The sequence below is a fragment of the Rhinopithecus bieti genome, unplaced genomic scaffold, assembly GCF_001698545.2.
Source record: "Rhinopithecus bieti isolate Rb0 unplaced genomic scaffold, ASM169854v2 scaffold_32081, whole genome shotgun sequence".
NCBI lineage: Eukaryota > Metazoa > Chordata > Mammalia > Primates > Cercopithecidae > Rhinopithecus > Rhinopithecus bieti.
Genome location: NW_016814436.1, coordinates 2,531,594 through 2,538,510, shown reverse-complemented (window position 1 = coordinate 2,538,510; position 6,917 = coordinate 2,531,594). Strand labels below are relative to the sequence as shown.

The following is a 6,917-nucleotide window of genomic DNA, read 5'->3' as shown; positions in this document are numbered from 1 at the left end:
AAAAAAAAAAAAAAAAAAAAGACGTAGTCTTACTCTGTCACCCAGGCTGAAGTACAGTGGTGCAGTAATAGCTCACTTCAGGCTGGGCGCAGTGGCTCACACCTGTGATCCCAGCACTTTAGGAGGCCGAGGTGGGCGGATCACGAGGTCAAGAGATCGAGACCATCCTGGCCAACCAGCATGGTGAAACCCCATCTCTGCTAAAAATACAAAAATTAGCTAGGCGTAGTGGCACACACCTGTAGTCTCAGCTACTTGGGAGACTGAGGCAGAAGAATCACTTGAACTCGGGAGGCAGAGGTTGCAGTGAGCCAAGATCCTGCCACTGCACTCCAGCCCAGGTGACAGAGCAAGACCCTTCTCAAAAAAAAAAAAAAATAGCTCACTTCAGCCTTTAACTCCTGGCTCAAGGGATTCTCCTGCCTCAGCCTGCTGAGTAGCTGGGACTACAGGCATGTGCTACCATGCCTGGCTAATTTTAAATTTTTTTGTAGATACATGATCTTACTATGTTGCTCAGGCTGGTCTCGGACTCTTGGCCTCAAGCAGTCCTCCCTTCTTGACCTCCCAAACTGCTGGAATTACAGGCCTGAGCCACTGCATCTGGCATGATGACATGTATTTAAAAGTTAACTTTATAATAATTTATTACAGAGCACATGTTTATTATAGAAAGTCCAAACATTATAGAAATGCTTAATTTCTAAAATGGAAGTTCCTGTAATTGCACTCACAAATATGACCACTGTTAGCAAATTGGCATATTGCCTTGAGCACTTTATTAACATACTGATCTGTATATACTTTTTTTAAATATATAAAACTTAGAACTTGCTTTAATCACTTACCAATAACTCTGATACCCTTAATTTTATAGTATATGTCTTTTTTTTTTTTGAGATGGAGTCTCACTCTGTCTCCCAGGCTGGAGTGCAATGGCGCGATCTCAGCTCACGGCAACCTCCGCCTCCCAGGTTCAAGTGAGTCTCCTGCCTCAGCCTTCTGAGTAGCTGGGATTACAAACAGCTACTACCAAGCCTGGCTAATTTTTTGTATTTTTAGTAGAGATGGGGTTTCACCATGTTGGCCAAGCTGGTCTCAAACTCCTGACCTTGTGATCTGCCCGCCTCAGCCTCCCAAAGTGCTGGGATTACAGGCATGAGCCACTGCGCCCGGCTGGGTTCAGGTTTTCAAAAAGTAGCCTCTACTTTAATATTTGAGCAGGAGACTAAGAGGAATATAAATTATTCCTAACCAACCTGTTTCTTATGCAAACTGCCTTTCTCATTGCCTCTGCCTTAGTGAAAATGAAATTAAATAAAGTCTTAACCTTTTCTAATTCTATACAGGGTCTAAACTTTTTTACTGTCACTGTCAACAATCTTCTCATTTGCTTTGTGTTTTGAAGTAAGCAGAAGGATATAAAACAAGTTGTAACGTTGTTTCACATAAAGCAGTGCTGCTTTTTAGGGGAGAGAAGTATAAAGAATAGAATTGACTTTCAAAAAGATGTGGCCTGCCGGATGAGGTGGCTCACACCTGTAATCCCAGCACTTTGGGAAGGTGAGGCAGGCAGATCATCTGAGGTCGGGAGTTGGAGACCAGCTTGGCCAACATAGAGAAACCCCGTCTCAACTAAAACATAAAAATAGTGGGGCGTGGTGGCGCATGCCTGTAATCCCAGGTATTCAGGAGGGTGAGGCAGGAGAATTGCTTAAACCCAGGAGGCGGAGGTTGCAGTGAGCCGAGATAATGCCATTGCACTCCAGCCTGGGCAACAGGAGTGAAACTCCATCTCAAAACAAACAAACAAACAGACAAAACAGATGTGGCCTAGAAAATAGATATAAATCTTAATACTAAAAACCAAAGAAAAATATGTAATTTGAAGTGATTGTTCAGATGCAGTGTCTCCCAGATTTTCAATTAATTATATAAAGAATTTTAAACAAACATACCTACCATATGGCAATTTCCACAGGGAAATTGGCTGGTAGCTGTCTTCCTTACAAAAACATTTAAAAATGCAAACTGAAGATATTTAAAACATTTTTTATAAAAAATCGAGAAGCTTGCATATTCTTTTGTAGTTAGAGGAAACATTCCAAAGAAAACACTTTTAAATTCAGTTAAGAAATATTTACTTTATAAATGACCAAGAACTAGTTCACCATATTAGATCAGTAAAGAAGTTTACCAAGGAGAATTTATACAGTAGATAGTCAAAAGCCCCAAATTATTTCAGTCTTGCTTGTTATTCTACATTTGTATATATAAAAGCATGAATGCTAATACTTTTGTATAAAAGTAATAGATATTCGAGTTAGACTTTGATGAGGCCTAAAAAATACTGGGGCTTTTTTTTGCCAATTTGTATAAATTCATTCTAAAAGGTCTTTTTTCTTTTTTTTTTCTTTTCTTTTCTTTTTGTTTTTTTTGAGACAGAGTCTCACTCTGTCGCCAGGCTAGAGTGCAGTGGTGCAATCTTGGCTCATTGCAACCTCTGCCTCCTGGGTTCAAGTGATTCTCCTGCCTCAGCCTCTCGAGTAGCTGGGACTACAGGTGCCCGCCACCACACCCAGCTGATGTTTGTATTTTTAGTAGAGACGGGGTTTCACCATGTTAGCCACGATGGTCTCGTTCTCTTGACCTCGTGATCCGCCCACCTCAGCCTCTCAAAATGCTGGGATTACAGGCATGAGCCACTGCCCCCAGCCAAAAGGCCATAATTTTTAAATCCTGAAATTTTAATTTCTGGGGACAAATTTCAGAGCTACCTTATTTCACTATAGCTCAGAGGTTTAAAATTATACTTGAATTTTTTTTTTGTTATCCCAGTAGTAATTTGAGATCTTCAGAAAAGGATATTTCTCCTACTTTTATTGATTTGGACCAGAGCTTAGATTGGAGCAGAGAAGGAAAGATGGATAATGAACTGAACTGAAAATTCCAAGATCACCATAAACCTAAACCACATCTTATAAATCTGGGAGACACTGCTGCTTCTTAGGTCATGCTTGGTTTTCTTGTTGACGACTTTTCCCACCCGCATGCCTAGCAAGAGGAAAGGAACTAACTTCACAGAGTTAAATGATAAGGCAATAATGGGAAATTAAGTATGACTTTAGATATGCTGGTACATCAAGAACTCAAATTCTATTTGTGTGAGATACGAGGTTCTGGTGACTGTCCTGTAACTCTCTACTGTTATCACAAATCACCCCTCCCAGTTCTTCAGACAAAATAAAAGCATAAAGAGACATGGATTTCCTGCTTTTAAGTAGAAGAAAATAATAATATCCTGCATTTGTTGAGACAGGAGATCAAGATTGGGTGGGCATATATACCATTTTTCACCTATTAAAATAGCAAGGGTTATTTTAAGTGGGATTACTTCGTGTTGGCAAGTGTACTGACATGGACATGCTTATATATTGCTGGTGGGGGTATAAAAATGGTACAGATTTTCGGGGGGAGCAATTTGGCAATACTTACCATGATCCTTAAATATTACTTTGACCCACTAATTTCTCCACTGAAAAAGATGTTCAGTGTAGTGTTAACTAAGTTCCCTGGCCAGGCATGGTGCCTCAATACTTGTAATCCCAGCACTTTGGGAGGCTAAAGCAGGAGGATCACTTGAGGTCAGAAGTTCAAGACCAGCCTTGACAACATAGCGAGACCCCACTGTCTCTGCAAAAAATAAAAAAAAATAGCCAGGTACAGTTGTGCATATCTGTAGTCCTAATTATTCAAGCGGCTGAGTCAAGAAGATCCCTTCAGCCTAGGAGTTTGAGGCTGCAGTGAGCTATGATTGTGCCACTGCACTCTGACCTGGACAACTTGGTTCTTTTTTTTTTTTTTTTTTTTAATGACAGAGTCTCTCCCAGGCTGGAGTGTGTGGCACAATTTTGGCTCACTGCAGCCTCCATCTCCTGGTTTCAAGCAATTCTCTTGCCTCAGCCTCCTAAGTAGCTGGGATTACAGGCACACGCCACCATGCCTGGCTAATTTTTTTTTCCCCCAAAGTGATAGGATTACAGCAGGAGCCACCATGCCTGGCCTTCAACTTGGTTCTGATGAGTGGTTTGGAACATCCTAGCCAGTTTTAATTTTATGTAGAATAGATGAATGGGTGTCTTCCCTTCTTGTTCACTTCCTGGGTCTAGAACTATCCTAAGCATAAATGTTAAGTGGTATCTCAAAACCCCTGTAATGTGTATCCATATTATAGAAACAATATTGAGTAACATCTTGTTCAAGCATTAGCCAGTGTGATTGCCTTTCAGAACACTGGGCTTTTCTCTGTAGTTTCTATATAGGTGGAGAAAGGAGTTTTTTAGAGACTTTAATCACTGTATATGTCCTTCAGAATACCTGTGAGAGTCCTAGAAATGAGACCAAAGTGGGGGAGGGGGGAACTAAAAGGAAGGGAAAGGAAGAAAGGCGGGAAGTGGGGAGCAGAAAGAAAACAAACAAAACAAAAAACCCTGGCACCAATATGACAGCTTCAAACTGCTGTATCCCCAGGGCTAACAACATAGTACCAGGAATTTTTTTCTCTGCTTTCAGGCCTATAATGAGGAAATTTCTGTCTGACCAATAACAGGGGCACATCAGCTGCTGTACTAAGTTTCTTCACATATCCTGGAATTGTGGTGAGTTTGAACCCATTAGCTACCACTTCTACAACTGTTCTTGGAGTTGTGTGGATGCAGTCCAATTAGATATATAGAATTACTGGTTTATCTGTGCTAGATCTTAGTAAGCTCCCATTACTTTTGCATTAGGATTAATAAAGGTGGAATTTAAGATGTGCTTTGGGAAATGGGTATGATTTGGACACATGGAAGTGAAGAAATGAGTGAATCAATATAAATAAGGATACAGGAAAAGTCAGAATATACCTTTCTGCAAGTAGTTTACTGGGTTGTGGTGGCCTGTGCTTCTGCTTGGAATCTTTTAGTGGGTTTTCTTGTGCAAGCATTTTAAGTAGTAAGATGTTTGAGGGGACAGAAGAGAAGAGATGGTTGGAAAGATGAATTTATACACAAGGCTTTGGACTACATTCTTCAGACAATAGGAAACCATAGAGACTCTGAAATCGGGAGTGGTCTGGTATGAGTTGGGTTCTAGGACAATCAACCTGGCAACCTTGTGTAAAGGAATGAGAGAAGGGAAGAGGGTCTGGGCAAGGAGATCAGTTAAGAGGCCAGTGCAGACACAAAGGGACAAGTATTGTATGAGTCCACCTACCTAGAGTGTCAAACTCATAAGGACAGAAAGTAGAATGGTGGTTGCCAGGGGAGAAGGGAACGGGGAGTAAATTGTTTAGTGGGTATAGAGTTTTAGTTGGGGAAAATGAAAAAGTTCTGGAGATGGCTGGTGGTGGTGGTTTCACAACAATGTGAATACTTAGTGCATTGAACTGTACATGTAAAAAAATGGTTAAAATAGTAAACTTTATGTTGTGTATATTTTACAATTACCAAAAAAAAAAAAAAAAAAAAAAAAAAAAAAAGCAGCAGCACCATTACAGTGGCTGTTCTGGGTTAACCAAGGAATGTTAGCAGTGGAAACTGAGGGGAGTAGGTAGGCTAGAGAACAATTTCAGATGTGGTTTGGCACCTGATTAGATGTAGCAGATAGGGACAGAGAGTGGTCTGCAAAGGTTTAGAGAAGCATTTTCCAAACCTTGATTGAGCATGAGAATTAACCACCTGGGCAACCCTTAATAAAATACAGAAGAGTGTGCTTCACACCAGACTAACTGTAGTACTGGTTTAGATCCTGGGTGGCGAGAAAGATGATGCTAATCCTAATAACTACAAGAGTGAGCACAGGAGCAGGGGGATAAAGGATGATGAAGATTAGTTCTTGTTTGGATATGTACCCAGGTGGTGGGATTGGGGCCAACAGGAGATACTGGTTCTAGAGAGCTGTGTCAAACTAGAGATCCAGCAGAAAGCTGACAGGGATGAGAGGATAAAGTGAGAAGTGCTAACATCAGAGCCTTAGGGAACACCTAGATTATAGGGCTAGGAGGAGAAAAAAGGCACTTAAAAAATAAATGGCCAGAAAGAAGGAATACAAAACAGTTGGTAGAGTGCACTTGCCATACATATTGGAACTGTCGAGCATAAGGATTGAGAAAGGGCCTTTGGATTGGGTGAGAAAACATTAATGACCCTTTAGAATGCTGTTTTAATTCAGAAGAGATTAAGGAGTGAAAGGAGAGAATAGAAACAATAAGCAGAAATTGTTTTGTTTTGATTTTCAAGGAATGGTGAAGGGAGGGAAGAGCCAAGTCTGGGTTCGTCAGGTCAAGGGAGTGCTTTTTCAGTTGGGGTAAACTTGGTACTATTTTAGAGGCCAGTATTTCTTTCTTTTTTTTTTTTTCGTGGCAGAGTTTTGCTCTGTCACCCAGGCTGGAGTGAAATGGCATGATCTCAGCTCACTGCAACCTCCGCCTCCTGGGTTCAAGTGATTCTCCTGCCTCAGCCTCCCAAGTAGCTGGGATTAGAGGCATGTGCCACCATGCCCGGCTAATTTTGTATTTTTTTAGTAGAGACGGAGTTTCTCCATGTGGTCAGGCTGGTCTCGAACTCCCGACCTCAGGTGATCCGCCCGCCTCGGCCTCTCAAAATGCTGGGATTACCAGCGTAAGCCACCATGCCCGTTAAGCCAGTATTTCTATGGAGCACTTGTGTTTCATGGATCTTCTGCCTACCTCCTACCTCCTTTTCTCTCTAGCCCTTTGATAGTGGAGTGTCTGCTTTCTCTTCCATACTTACTTCCTTGCTTGTGCTGGAAGTTTTCCATTGACCCTTCTAGGTCCGCTCCTTCTCTATATGCCATCTGTCCCAGGATGCTGACCTGCATGGACAACATCAGCAGACTTCCTTGGCCTTTGGTTT

General features: G+C 41.4%; 1 protein-coding gene across 3 annotated transcripts in view; it reads left to right on the top strand.

The window, feature by feature from the left end:
- Positions 1 to 6,917, top strand: part of LOC108514504 (vacuolar protein sorting-associated protein 4A) — a 136,232-nt gene that overhangs the window by 42,581 nt on the left and 86,734 nt on the right. For 2 of the 3 annotated variants that reach the window (XM_017850766.1, XM_017850768.1), the window contains exon 2: positions 4,573 to 4,658. The exons of the other annotated variant lie outside the window; for it this stretch is intronic. The gene's annotated coding sequence lies outside the window, so the exon portion shown is untranslated. The remainder of the gene's footprint in view (positions 1 to 4,572; positions 4,659 to 6,917) is intronic. 3 annotated transcript variants of the gene reach the window in all.